Source organism: Jaculus jaculus, chromosome 16 (genome assembly GCF_020740685.1).
Source record: "Jaculus jaculus isolate mJacJac1 chromosome 16, mJacJac1.mat.Y.cur, whole genome shotgun sequence".
Classification (NCBI taxonomy): Eukaryota; Metazoa; Chordata; class Mammalia; order Rodentia; family Dipodidae; genus Jaculus; species Jaculus jaculus.
In genome coordinates, this window is record NC_059117.1 from 5,020,995 (window position 1) to 5,036,147 (window position 15,153).

Genomic DNA, 15,153 nt, shown 5'->3' on the forward strand with positions numbered 1-15,153 from the left:
GCTTTATTCTGTCACATGCAACTTTCCATTTGGGCTTATTTTCTTTCTAAACAGCAGTTTAGTATTTACTTGAGCATCAATTCTTCCAACTTAAAAGTTCTCATGACTTATGTCTAAATGTGGCATTTTTTCTTTTTAAAAATATTTATTTCTTATTTTAATTTATTTATTTGGCAGAGAATGAGGGAGAGAGAGAGAGAATGGGCATGCCAGGGCCTCCAGCTACTGCAAATGAACTCCAGACCCATGTGCCCCCTTGTGTATCTGGCTACTGTGGGTCCTAGGGAATTGAACCTGGGTCTATTGGCTTTGCAGTAAAATGCCTTAACTGTGAAGCCATCCCTCCAGCCCACATTTATTCTTAAAGATTCCGGATACAAGGCAAAAACCTCTAATGTGTAAATTAGCCTCAACCTTACAGTTTGAGGAATTTTAAGCCTGTATCAAGAGCAGTATAACACATATCCATACGTGCTCTTACATCAACATTTTTCTAAGAAAAAATGCCTTTTCCTGCATAAAACATAATGGCATTAGCATTCCCCACATTTTACTATTATTCATTAATGTGGTCTAGTATTCTGTATTTCTCAGTTTTCTCAGAGATATTCACTGCTGTGCTTATGTGTGTTCTGAGGTCTAGTCCACGTCTAGTCTCAGGCAGCATATGCTGTGTGCTCACCCATCTCTTCACTCAAAGCCGCTTTCCTGATCAATGACACCAACGCTGCAGAAAGGCCCAGGCCACTTGTCTTGTAAATGTCCCCTAAGTCATCACTCCAGCCCCAATGTTTGAAGTTCTTTGTGGAGTCTGGATAGCAATTCCCTGTGTGACTGGCAGAGATCCTCTCCTGCTGTTATGCTGTCTCTTCATTCTGCTGCTCCCTTTGTTATTAAGAAACTTTTTAATTCCATTTGGCAATGTTTGGAATTATTTACTACACAACTGAAATCCTTTTCAGAAAGTCTTTCCCTATGCCTGTCTCTTGAAATGTTTTGTCTAATTTTCCTCTAGCAGGTTTGAAGTTTAAGACCTTATAATAAGATCCATTTAAAATTGATTTTTGTACATGGTGAGTGATATGGATCAAATTTCATTATTTTATGCATGGGAAATATTATTGAAGTAGTTTTTTTTTCAAAAACATATTGACAACTTCTACACTTACAGACAATAACCCATGTTATTTCCCCCCTCCTCCATTTTCCCCATCACAACCCCACTCTTCATCATATCTTCTCCCTCTCTCTGTTAGTCTCTCTTTTATTTTGATGTCATCATCCTTTTCTCCTATTATGAGGGTCTTGTGAAGGTATTGCTAGGCACTGCAAGGTCATGGATATAGAGGCCAATTTATGTCTGGGCAGTTGCATTGTAAGAAGCGGTGTCCTTCCTTTGGCTCTTAACATTTTTTCTGACACCTCCTCTGCAATGGTCCCTGAGCCTTGGAGGGTGTGATAGTGATGTTACAGTACCGAGCACTCCTCTGTCTCTTCTTCTCAGCACTATATTGCCTTTTGGGTCATCCCAGTGGTCACTGCCATCTGAAAAGAGAAGCTTCTCTAACCAAAAGTGAGAGTAGCATTAATATATAGATATGAACATTAAGAGAATTGCTTTCAGGGCAGTTTGGTGAGAATATTATAGTATTTAGCCAGACAAGAGCAGGCTTTGTACCCCTAAGGCTCATGTCCTCCCCTGCCATAGGCTTTTAATTAGGTTTTCAGTGCCAGGCATGTATTCTCTCCCATAGAGAGGGCCTCCAGTCCAATTAGAGAGCAGTTGGTTTCTCCCAGAGCAGACATGCCATTATTGCACCTGTTTGGTCATTTGGCCTGTCTGGCCAAACTTAAGGCTTCCAGTGTCCACTGTTTCCTCTGCTAATGACTTCTGTCTCCCATGGGGCTGCCTGCAGTGCAGCTGTTTCCAGCTTACAGTTGGCTGGTCTGCAGGGAGAAGGTTTTCATCTCAGCACCAGCTTGATTTTTCAGTGATCTTGTTGCCCATGCATGTGAAGTCTTCAGCAATAGTCTTACCATCTGTTATTTCTGGGAAACCAAGGGCCTTGGCAAAAGCCTCTAATGTTTTGGAGGCTCAGGGTATGTTTTTGACACAATTGTCAAAGAGATGTGGCAATAGCTGTGTGGGTTTATGTCTGAGTTTTCTATTCCATTCCATTGGTACACATGTCTGTTTTGTACAAGTACCCTGATGTTTTTGTTATTGTGGTGTGGTGATACCTCTTTTACTGGTGATCTCTGTCTGGCTGTTTCTAGGTTCTCACTCAAAGGATTGAAAAAGTCATGCACAGACAGCAAAGTGGCATTGATTTTTGTTAGAGGGTAAAGTGAAAGTACAAGTTTTGAATACACTGTCAAGAGAGGCAGTGAACCATAAGAGAGAGAGAGAGAGAGAGAGAGCAAGCATACTCAAGGGCTCTGTGTGATTGCCTGAGGCTTCTTTTTATGGAGTATAGGAGAAAGAGAAGCTGGTTACAAGGAGGCATTGTTTAGACAATTCTCTTCTTTGATTGATGGGTTTGGAATAAATAAACTTTTCTCTACTGCCTGCATCCCTTCTAGCAATGCCCATCATTATTGGGAGCAGTAAGTAAACAGGAGATGGAGGGAAGCTTGGAGTCACTCAGAAGACACAGTTTGCCTTACTGCTTGTACACCCCAAATCAGTCCCGTCCTCTGTCTCCTGACCCTAGGTATATCCTGGAACATACTTGAAGGAATAACTTGTTTCACGTGTTTCAAGTGGGTAAACAAGCAACTTACCGTAGGTGGAGATCCCTGGTTGGTAACAAGTTGTACGCACAGCATTAGGAATGGGGTATGTGTACTAGTATTCACTTCATTTCTTGTTTCCATGGCTACAGACCTGACCAGCAGCGACCTGTGGAAGGGAAGAGCTTATTTTCAGCTTGTAGTTTCAAAAGGGAGTTTTGTGGCAGAGGAGGTTCAGCAGCAGGAGTTGGGAGCAGAGGCGATCACACTGTGACAGCAATCAGGAAGCAGAGAAAGAACAGGAAATAGGCTACAAAACCTCAACACGCCCCACCCCACGATCCACTTCCTCCTAACGTGTCATAACCTTTCCCCACAGCACTACGGTCCTGCAGATCCGGGCCTGGGGGGCAGCATTTTCACATTCAAGCCATTGCACGGACCAAGCCAAGTGGTGGTCCGGGTGGGTTACTAAGCTGCTTCCCCCTGTTTGCCAGCTCCACTTTCAGTGGTGCTCTTTCTGTTAAGGGTTGCTTGGACTGCTTGGGCCCTTTGGCGTTTAGGATTACTTTATCTGGTTGTATGAATAATGTGACTGGATTATGTAACTCTACAAATTGCTGTTTGGTAATGCACCCATCTTCATCATATTGACTCTTCTAACCCTTCCCTTTAGCGTGGAAGGTCTTTCCGTCACTGGTGTCTCCAGTGTCTTAAAGTTTTCCTTGTAGAAGTCTTTAACTTCTGTGATTCAGTTTATACTTAGGTGTTTTATGTTTATTTCTTTGATGCTATTGTGAATTTCACAATTTTTCTAATTCCTCAGCAAGTTTGTTACTGGTATACACAAAAGCAACGGACTTTTGTTTGTCATTTTCTGTCTTCCTACTTTGATGAAAGTATCCAACCTAAGAGTTTGCTGGTGGAGGATTTTCAGTACAGGATCACACCACTGCAAATTGGTGTAATTTAACTACCTCCTTTCTCATTTATACCCTTTATTTTTTTCTCTTGTCTTATTAGTCTTGCTGTGACTTTGAGCATCACACTGGTTAAGAGGAGTCATCTTTAAAGACTTTCTCGGCCTTTTCTTTGTTGGGAGACTTTTTATTACTGTTGACTCCTTGGTATGTTTTGGCTTCTTTCATGTTTTTATCCTCGTGATTTAATTTTGGTAGGTCATAGAGGACTAGAAATTTATTTTTCTCTAGATTTTCAGTCACTTTTTCAATGTAAACTTTCAAAGTATTCTATTATTATCTTCTGTATTTCATTGGGATTCCGAGTCACAAGCCAATTTTCACCTGTAATTTTATTGATTTGAATCTTCTTTGTCTCTTGATTAGATTGGGTTGTGGTTTGTCAACATTGTTTATTTTTTTAAAAAAGTCAATCTCTTTGATTCTGTACATGGTTCTATTTGTTTCCATTTTATTAATTTCAGCCTTGATCCTTTTCTTCCTTGCTGTTTTGTGCTTTTGGGTTTGGATTGTTCTTATTTTTCTAAGACCTTGAGGTATACCATTGAGTTATTTGTTGAGATCTTTCTGACTTTTCCAGGCATTCATAGTTATAAACATTTATCTTGGAACTGCCTTTGCTATATCCCAAATGGTCTACTAAGTTGTGTTTTCATATTTTTTGGATTCTAGAAATATTTTAATTCTCTCCCTGGTTTCTATAATGCATCAACGATTTAACAAATATATACAGAATATTCCATTCAACAAGAGACACAGAACTTAAATTCTTCTCAGCCGACCATGGAGCCTTCTCCAAGATCCAGCCCACTTAAGGAGTTGTGGTCCATTGGAAGCATCATGTTATCTTCCTTCTCTGCTGGGATCTGTGCAGATGCTGGATCTTTCCCAGGTTTAGCTGGGTATCTTCCCAGCTAGCAGCCCTGCTCTTTTTTTTAAGGAAAGACTTTGATTACTGACAACTTTATGCATGTAAGTAATATATTTTGGTCACACTCCCTCCCATCACCTTTCCTTGCTGCCTTCGCCTCACACTGAACCCCTTCTTCTTCCATGTCTGCTTTGGTGTCTTTTCTTGTGACTCACTGAGTTCAGTTAGAGTTGCTTGTATGAGCTGCACCGTGAAGAAAATGCCTGCCCCTCACTCAGTCCCCCTTCCCTGCCCCAGGGAGTGGGGGCAGACTCAAGAGTTAAGTCCTCCACCATCCGTGACGGAACACTCACCGGCCGACCAGCGGGTTTTGCACAGGCAATGACAGCTCCGTGTTCTCAGACATGCAACAGCCGTATCATGTGTGTAACGTCACTCCTCCCTGTCCTCTGGCCTTCCATTCATTCTGCTCCCTCTTCCTCAGTGTTTCCTGAGCTGTCCTGGGTCCAGGTGAGGGAGTGTACCATCTAGTGCTGAAAACTCAGTCACTTTTTTTTTTTTTTCGAGGTAGGGTCTCACTCTAGCCCAGGCTGACCTGGAATTTACTATGGAGTCTCAGGGTGGCCTCCAACTCCCTGCGAACCTCCTACCTCTGCCTCCTGAGGGCTGGGATTAAAGGCTTGAGCCCCCACACGTGGCTTTCAGTCACTTTATTTATTTATTTATTTTACAGCACTTAGATGAGTTTTGAGCTTTCTCAGGAGTCATCATCCACTGCAAAGGGAAGCTTTATTAGTAGCCCAGTCTTTTTACAAAACTATTATTATTACTTCATTTCTTTACAAGTGTGTGTCCGTGTGTGTGTGTGTGTGTGTGTGTGTGTGTGTGTGTGTGTGTGTACATGGGCATGCTAATGTCTCTTGCTGCCACATACTGGTTCCACATTTTGCACTGACTTTTACATGAGTGCTGGGGGAATTAAACCTGGGCTGGCAGGCTTTGCAAGCAACTGTCTTTGACCTCTGGACCATCTCCCCAACCTTCTACTGTTCTTGAGAGATCAATCTTCAGTACCACTTTAGGAAAGGAGAAAACAAACTGTATTAGTAACAATACCACACCATAAGATACAGAAATACACTTAACATCAGTTAAAGCTCATCAATCGCCATAAAGCAGAGAAGGCTAAAATTAATGTAGCACATGCTATATAGATGAAAGTTATTTAGGGCAAACACTAATTAGTAAATGAATGAGATAAAGGAAGTGTAAAGGGAAATGGGAAAAATCGAAAAGAAATGGGTTCATATAAAAGACAGGAAAAAGAAGAGGAAAGAATTATTATGGGGAAAAGAGAAAGGATGAAGAGATTAAGGGGAAAAAAAGTAAAAAGATAAAACAAAGATTTCCCAGTAATGTAAGAATTAGGAAAACAACAAGAGAAATATAAGTAAGAATGTGAATAAAAACTGAAAATAAATAAGCTGTAAAAATGTATTATTTTCTTTTGAGTAGGAAGAAATAATATTATAGAATGTTATTCTCTGGACCCTGTAACGCTTGGACTGTCTTTGGCTGTGATTATTCATGGGGAACCTGCACACGATTGAGCGCATTAGCTTTCAGTCCTGTGTGTGTGTGGTGGGGTGCATGCGGCCCTGCCCCTCGGCAAAGATTCATAGATAGCTAACAGTGGCTGTGGGAGGGGCCTCTCCCTCTTGCTAGGATTTATACAGTTAATAGCTGCAGATCTTGGTTCAGTGAGAAGCTCTGTCTTAAAGAAACAGAGACAGGAGCAATAGTGGAAGATTTCCCGCATTCTCCTCTGGCCCTGCACGTGGACATGGGGCACATTCATCAGCACACACGTGTGCACATAGAACACACATACACACACAATTTTTTTTTTTTTTTTGAGGTAGGGTCTCACTCTGGCCTAGGCTGACCTGGAATTCACTATGTATTCTCAGGGTGGCCTCGAACTCATGGCGATTCTCCTACCTTTGCCTCCCGAGTTCTGGGATTAAAGGCGTGCGCCACCACGCCTGGCCACACACACACACGATTTTTAATACCATGAAGTCCAGTTGTAATGAATAAAGGCAAAAGATGAGTAGCATTGGAGTAACTGGTTTTGGGGTTTCAAAAACTGAATACTGGGCTCAATGCACGGCCAGGCCATGATGCCTGCCTGACACTTACATGGCCGCTGTGGTCTAAACTCTGGTCCTTATACTTGTGAAGCAAATGTTTTATCCACTGAGCAGTTTCCTCAGCTCCATCATAAGTTTTCAATATAAATACATTACGTGAATAAATTCCCTTATATTGAGCCATACTTATAATCTTACATTCTTATTTCCATTTTTTAAAAATTGTGTATTATTTACTAATATTTCATTTAGAATTTTTTTCTTTTTTCTTTTTCTTTTTTTTTTTTTTTTGAGAGAGTCTCATGTTGCCTATGCTGACTTTATACATGAACTTCAGCCAAGGTTGGCCTTGAGTTTCTGAATCACCTGCCTCATTTGGCCAAGTTACAGGTCTAACCCACCATTCCCAGTTGATTGAGAATCTCACCAGTATTCCTAAAATAAGTATGTGGACTCTTTGTTTATGCTCTCTTTCTCATTTTTATGTATAATTTTATTGTAGCTCTATCAAAGTTATTGAGGTTTTTATTTTTGGCCCCCCCTATTTTCTAGAATAAAATGTGCCCATTTTAAGGATTTGGTCTTTAGATTTTTGGTAGAATTCTGCAAAAATATCTGTCTTGGGATGTTTTTATGTGACAGTTATTTCATAACATCTCAGTATCTTCTGTGGAAATTGGCTGGTTCACACTTTGTACATCTGTGGGGTAAATGTTTATAATTGTATCCTCCTAGAAAGTTGCTAATCATCTGTCTTGGTTCTCAAATTCATTTACATAGAAATGTACAAAGTATTGACCATTATTTTGATAATTTTATCTGATTTTAATTATTATTTTGGGGATGGAGGAATGGATTAGAGATTAAGACATTTGCCTGCAAAGCCAAAGGAGCCAGGTTCAATTCCCCAGGACCCATGTTAGCCAGATGCACAAGGGGGTGCATGTGTCTGGAGTTTGTTTGCAGTGGCTGAAGGCCCTGGTGTGCCCATTCTCTCTTCCTCTTTTTCTTTTCTTTTTTTTAAAATTTTTATTCATTTGTTTGCAAGTACATAGAGAGAGATAGAGAGAAGGGAGATAGATAGAGAAAGAATGTGCACTCCAGGACCTCCAGGCACTGCAAACAAACTCCAGACACATGCGCCCCTTGTGCATCTGGATTACGTGGGTCCTGGGGAATTGAACCTGGGTCCTTTGGCTTCGCAGGCAAATGCCTTAACCTCTAAGCCATCTCTCCAGCTCTTCTTCCTCTTTTTCTGTCAAATAAATAAAAAAATAAACATTTTAAAAATTATTATTTTGTATATCTACCCCTCTTTTCTGAAATAAATATCCCAGTAGTTTCTCTATTGACCTTCCCTCATCTTAATTAATTTTTGTATATTCATTGTTATTATTTCTTCTTTTCCACATTTTTATTATTTATTTATTTATTTTTGGTTTTTCGAGGCAGGGTCTCACTCTGGACCAGGCTGACCTGGACTTAACTCTGTATTCTCAGGGTGGCCTTGAACTCATGGCGATCCTCCTACCTCTGCCTCCCGAGTTCTGGGATTAAAGGAGTGCGCCACCACGCCCAGCATCACATTTTTATTATTCTTTTACTTGTATATTATTTTTCTATTCATTTGTCACTCATTATCATTCTTTTTATTTTTACTCTATGTCATTTCCATTAACATCCATGTATGCTTTAAAATCTTTTCCAGCTTTGTAAAATTTGTGATTTTATTCTTTTAAAATTTTATTCTTTAATTTTTAGACTATGAGTTAGGGCTATTAATTTTTCTCTAATCATCTTTATAATATAAGACTTTCATATTTTTTCTTTTATTCTGTTTTTAGGTTTGAGGATATATATGTTTACTTGTTTCTCACAATCCTTTGTTGTTTTATCTAGCTGTTACATAAACTTACATAAAACTGATTCTGATTCTCTAGTAGTTTCTTTATTTGATTTTATTTATTTATTTATTTTTGGTTTCTCAAGGTAGGGTTTCTGGTCCAGGCTGACCTGGAATTCACTCTGTATTCCCAGGGTGGCCTCGAACTCACGGTGATCCTCTACCTCTGCCTCCCGAGTGCTGGGACTAAAGGCATGCGCCACCACGCCTGGCTCTAGTAGCTTCTTTTGAAATGATCTGTGAGTAGCACATTTCTGAGACTGCGCACATGTGGAACGGCATTAGCCCTGTCAGGACAGGGTGGCTGGCACACACTTCTTCCCTCGCTCGTCCGTGCCTCCTTCCCGAGAGTCACCGAGCCCTGCTGGCAGCCTTGCTTGCCCATCAGCGGACAGAGACCCGGACATCTCCCCTTTGCAAGTCCCTGGGTCTTTGGTCTACAGGTGCAGAGCCACCTTTTCCTTTAAACTTAATACTACAATTCTGCTAGATTTTGAAGATAACTATTCCAAATAAAATTTTCCAAAGATGTGGTTGCTTCCTTCCTTCTTTCTTTCTTTCTTTCTTTCTTTCTTTCTTTCTTTCTTTCTTTTTTAAAAAACATTTTATTATTATTTATTTGTTAGAGAGACTGATTGGGAGAGATAATGGGCATGCCAGGACCTCTAACCACTGCAAACAAACTCCAGATGCATGTGCCACCTTATGCATCTGTCTTACGTGGGATCTGAGGAATCAAACTTGGGTCCTTAGGCTTTGCAGGCAAGTGCCTTAATTGTTGAGCCATCTCTCCAGCCCAGTTCTTTCAATCATATGATTCTGTTACTAAAATATTTTGGTAGATTCAAAGATTTATTTTGTTCTTTGTCTGTATTCAACCTAGGGACTCAAATGGTATATATGCTCCATCGTATCTATCAGCTTTTTATATTCTTTCACCATGATCCTATTTATATCTGAGATTATTTTTATTACTTTTTGCTTGGTTATTTTCATTTCTATCAAGTTCATCATATTTTTAATTGAAGTTTTTATATCTTCTAATCATATTATATTTCAGAGAATTAAAAAGCGTTTCTGAATCCTGTAAATTCTCATTTCACATAGTTGTGTTTTATATGTTTCCTGAGTTCTGTTTTTTAAAATTCTCAACTAATTCAGGCATGTTGGCACACATCTTTTAACCCAGCACTTTGAGAGGCAGAGATAGGAGGGTTGCTGGAAGTTTGAGGCCACCTTGAAACTACGTAGTAAATTCCGGGTCAGCCTGGACTAGGGTAAGACCCTACCGTAGGAAAAAAAAAAAAAAATCCCAGTTAAAACTTCTGAGAGGAACGCTTGTGATTCAAGCCTGACATACCATAGTTACGTCACAATGCACACTATTCATTTTTTATATTATTTATTGATTTGGAGAGAGAAAGAGCGAGCGTGTAAGCACACCAGGGCCTCTAACCACTGCAGACAAGCTCCAAATGCACCTGCTGCTTTGTGTGTTGGCTTGAGTGGGTGCTGAAGAATCGAACCTGGGTCAATGGGCCCGCCAGAAAGCACCTTTAACCACGAGGCCTTCTCCTCAGCCCCTTCAGGGAGATATTTCCATTGGTTTCAGATCTTACTGTTTCTGCTTAGAAGTTTAATACCAGTGTCTCTCTATGGACAATGAGACTCTCCCTTTCCCATCTAAGCTTCCTCATTTACGTATTGTTCGGTTTTGTTATGATGGTCCCGCAATTTCATCTTGCTTTTGGTGCTTGTTGATTGAGGGCTTAATGCCTTCAATCTGTTTTGAAATGTATCATAGCCATTAAAATATAAATGTTAATAACAAGCCACCTTCTCTCAGTTCCTCTTTTGGAGCTCAAGTTACATGTAATTTCGTCTGCTCTCTGTATTTCTTGTTTGCGTATTTCTACTCCCCTCCTCTTTTGCCTCTTTTGTGTTTTTCCTTCTCACCTATTTTAGTATTTTTATATTTACTATATCAAATGTTCAAAGGAAGGAAGCTGAGTTTTTGATTTATTATTATTATTATTGCCTATAGAATGTTCTCGTAATTCTGATTCTCTGCTGATATCCTCACTGTTGTCTTTTGCAGCTGGCACTGTTTTGGGCTCTGCTCACTTCACCTCCAGTGTGCTACCCCTCCCTTCTCCCAGGCCAGGCCCACGGTGTTTTTGCAATCCTATCACTGCCTTTCTACATTTCTGAAGTTCCTCTTTTCTTTCTTTCTTTGGAATCAATTATTATTATTATTGTTATTATTTTTAAATTTAAGTACTTGTAAGAAGAGAGGGAGACTGAGACTGGGCACGCCAGGGCCTCTCGCCACAAACGCTAGACCCACGTGCTCCTTTGTGCATCTGGCTTTATGTGGGTACTGGGGAATCGAACCCAGCCCATCCCGCTTTGCAAGCAAGCACCTTTCACAGCTGAGCCCTCTCCCCAGCCCCGCTTCTTTCTCATATTTTGATTCTTCTCCCCATCCAGGATGCCCGGAAGCTGCATCTGGTCTCTGCCAGCTTCCCTGGAAGTCTAGGCAGTTCTGAAGCCACAAGTCAGACAGAGATCAGAGTGGCTTTTCCTGGGCGAGCACGTCTTCCCCTGTAGTGTGCCATTGCCGTGGTGGCTGGGGCCATCAGGAAAATCTTGGCCTCTCCTTGGAAGCCCATCAGCCTCCAGCTTGAAGGCGGTCACGTTTCCTAATTGTTCATGGCGTCCAGCTTCTGAGAGCTCTGTGTAATGCAGGAGAGGCATGCTGTGCTAGTACTGTTCCCATGAGTTTTGGCCTCTCCTGCTCCAGGAAGTGTTAAGGCCACAAGTATGGAGGGCACAAAGGCTCACAGGTAAGGAGGGCACGCCGGGCAGAGCTCGGCGGCAGGGCAGGCTTTGTTCAGATAAATGCACATCCCTCCAGACAGCCGGGTTCTCAACAAAGGCCAAGTGTCTCCATGCGTCTTCCAGTCACCCTGTGACCTCTGCGCATTTCTTGGAACAGGAGACACTTCAAAGGAGCTTATTTGGACTTGGAGGAATGTTTGTTTGTTTTAACCTCCCTGGTTCTAGTTAAGAGTTCGGCAGGAAGCGCACGTTGTTTTTGGACTTTGTGTAAGAAAACAGCTCACCTCCTAAGCATCATTCCCAGGTCCCATCATCCCATGCGGAAGCCTTTGCCTCTGTGCAGCAGTTGGGTGCTCACCTCATACACTGAGGGGGTAGGTTAGGTTAGAGAGCACAAAAAAAAAGTTTTTTTTTTTTTTTGGATGCATCAACATTCTCCTCAGATTTCTGCTGCCTGGTGTTGTCTTAATTAAAATAAGAATTTGGTTTGAAGTTCCTTTCTTAGTGATCTCTGGTTTTGTTTTATGTTTGATTTGGTTTAATTTCCCTCTTCTGCTGCTTAAAAATTAAGTTTACTTAAATGCAAGGAATGCACTGCTTATTAAGCCCATGGTATCTTTATGTGGAAAAGAGGGGAAGGAAATCCAGACTGCTTTCATTGCTACTCCTCGGTCTCAGCTTAGCAGCTCTGGGCTTGCTCATTTCTTCTCCTTTGTGAGCGCTTTGACTTCCAGCTGCGCGGAACACATGAGACGCTCTGTGCGGGGACTCCGTCAACCGAGCTACTTAAATCTTCATGAACAGACGAGTGCTCACCATCTTCCACCCTTAATGAAATCACAGTGTGATGATTTCTTACAAAATCTCTTACCAGCTGATTTTTTTTCCAGCCACATAACATTTTTCTTTGGCATGTGTTCGTGGGAGTTTTGTTTTGGCTGTGTGCGGAGTGCAGGCCGTGGACGTGTGGCCTTTGTTCCGCACGCGCGGCAGGGCTCATTGTGCTGCAAGACTGCTTGCCGGGACTTTCAGAGCTGTCAGGCCCTTGCAAGTGTTTTCTGCCAGCCTTTGACTTGTCTTTTTAGTTTTTGGTAGTCTTTTACAGGGAAGAACATTTAATTTTAACAGAGCCTGCGAATTCTTTTATGGATGGTGCTTTAGGCATCATATCTAGAAAGTGACTGCCAAACCCAAGGTCATGTAGACTGTTCTGTTACCTTCTAGGAGTTTTGTGGTTTTTTTTTTTTTGATTTAGATTTATTCCTTGTGATGCATTTCGAATTAGTTTTTTTTTTTTTTTTTTTTTTTTTTGTGTGTGTGTGTGTGTGTAAAAGGTGTAAGGGCTGTGCCGGGATTCACTTTATTTATATAAAATGACAAATAAATATGACATATGTGTTTATGGTACGTATTTTGATATATGTATGTAATGTATGCTAACTATAAAGTAATGTAACACAGTGTAAAACAGTATAAGATTTATAACAGACTGATGAGGACACTGGAATTTTTTTTTTTTTTTTTTTTGAGGTAGGGTTACTGGGCTGCTTCCATATTGTGGCCATTTTAAAAAGGTTTTTTAAAATACATATATTTTTTATTTGAGAGAGAGAGAGAGAGAGAGAGAGAGGGGCAAGAGACAGTTGGCGCCCCAGGGCCTCAAACTCCAGATGTTTGCACCACTTAGTGGGGCTTGTGCAACCTTGAGCTTCCTCACCTTTATGTGTCTTGCTTACAGGGGATCTGGAGAGTAGAAGAACATGGATCCTTAGGCTTCACAGGCAAACGCCTTAACCGCTAAGCCATCTCTTCAGCCTTAGACTTCTTTTTTATGTATGTTGTCAAGTTGCTTCTGCATTATTTGTTGAAAATATCACCTTTACGCTTCTGTTAAAGAGCATTGAGCATACCTATGTGAGTATACTTATGAACCATGTTTATTCCATTATTTATTTGCCTACCTTTCATGTCTTCTCCATTGTCTGACTCCTCTGACTTGATGGTGTCTTGAAATCAGCATCGCCCCGGCTCTGTACTTCACTATGCGTTGGGTTTTCTGGGTCTTTTACTTCTTCACATCGACTTTATAGTCAGCTTGTTGATATCCACAAAATTAGTTTGTTGGTGTTTTGAGTGGGATTGTCTTAATTGTATAAAGTTAACAAGAATTTATGTGTTTAAGGTATGTTATCATTTTTCTTTCAAGTCTAAGAAGCTCAAAGAATGGGATTTTATTATAGTTTGAAGACTGGTCTCTTTCTTTTTTTTTAACTTTTTAAAAACAATTACGGACACACTTAGTATGGATACGTGATGTGTTAGTACCATCCTTTCCCTCGCCCCTGCCCCCATTCCATTGGGGACCCCCCTCAGTGGGGTTCCAGGTATTCCCCATGGTGTTGTGAGTTATACCTTGTGGGCGCAGTAGTCAGTTGTTGCGGGGAGGCAATGCTTCTGGGTTTCACGTCCCAACCTGTGGTTCTTATCATCTTTCTGCCCCCTCTTCGGCAAAATTCCCTGCACTGTGGTGGGCGAGTCTTAAGTCTACTTTGGGGATGAGTGCTTAGGAGTGTCTGGATCTCTGCTTTGGTAGGTGCTGAATCCTCATTCTGTCTCCTTCACGCTGGCACTGATTGGCAGGTTCCGCATGGAAGCAGCTCTCTTCCTCGTCTCCCCATTCCTCTGTGGTTTCAGCTGTGGCTTGGCTGAAGGGCCAGGGGTGGTTTATCTCTTCCAGCCTCACTGCCTTCTGAAGATGAAGAACAGACTCTGCAATGGAGAGTGGTGACAGTAGAGGTGAAATGGGATAGTGTTATTAATTTAGGGACAAGTTGATGGCGGTAGCCCCTTCGAGCCCAAGACTACGGGAGCTTGACACTGGAGAACAGAATCTTTGTCTCCGTAGGATTCTGACCTGGTTCCCAATTCCAGATACGAGTCCTTTTCCACTGAGCAGGTCTCTTAGCCAATCAGCAAGCCATTGGTTATGCACCGAGGCTGTGTGCCACTGTTGCACCTGTGTGTACATCTTGTCAGGGTGTTTGCTTGCGCGTAGCTTAGACCCCTGGTTGCTTGACCGTTCTTGGCCTCTTTCCCCCAGAGACTCATGTAGTGCCTTCCAGCACTAGATGGCCTGTCTGTCAGGGTGTGGCCCTCCGTGTTCTGTGCTGGCAGCATATGATGTCTTCAGCTATAGGGACTTACCTTTTACCTCAGGTGGGCAATCAAGTGCTTTGACAGAAGCCTGTTTTGTTTTGGGGGAACCTCATAGATCTCTCCAGTCAGCAGCTCATTGTGGGTAGCAACCACTGGGAGTTACATGCCAGAGCCAAAAAAAAAATTAAGATTAGGCTTCACCCCACCCTCTCAAGGACCCTTTTTTTCAGGCAATCCCCCATATTTCAGTCTTTTAGTCTATCTTCAAGGACAAAGGCTTCGTTTCTATGGGACCAGTTCATTTTGGGTTTAGTTTTGTGTTCCTTTCCCCACTCTCCCCTTCCCCTTTGAATTTTTCAAGCAGCTCATGGATATGCATTCTCTTAGGATCTGCTAACTGGAGTTTTGTTAAATCCACCTTCTGTGGTGGTGTTTGCGTCTCCCTCCCCTTGCCCCAGTCACCACCACCACTATTTTTGTCATTTGTGTACAGTGGGGCTGGAGTCAAGTTCCACT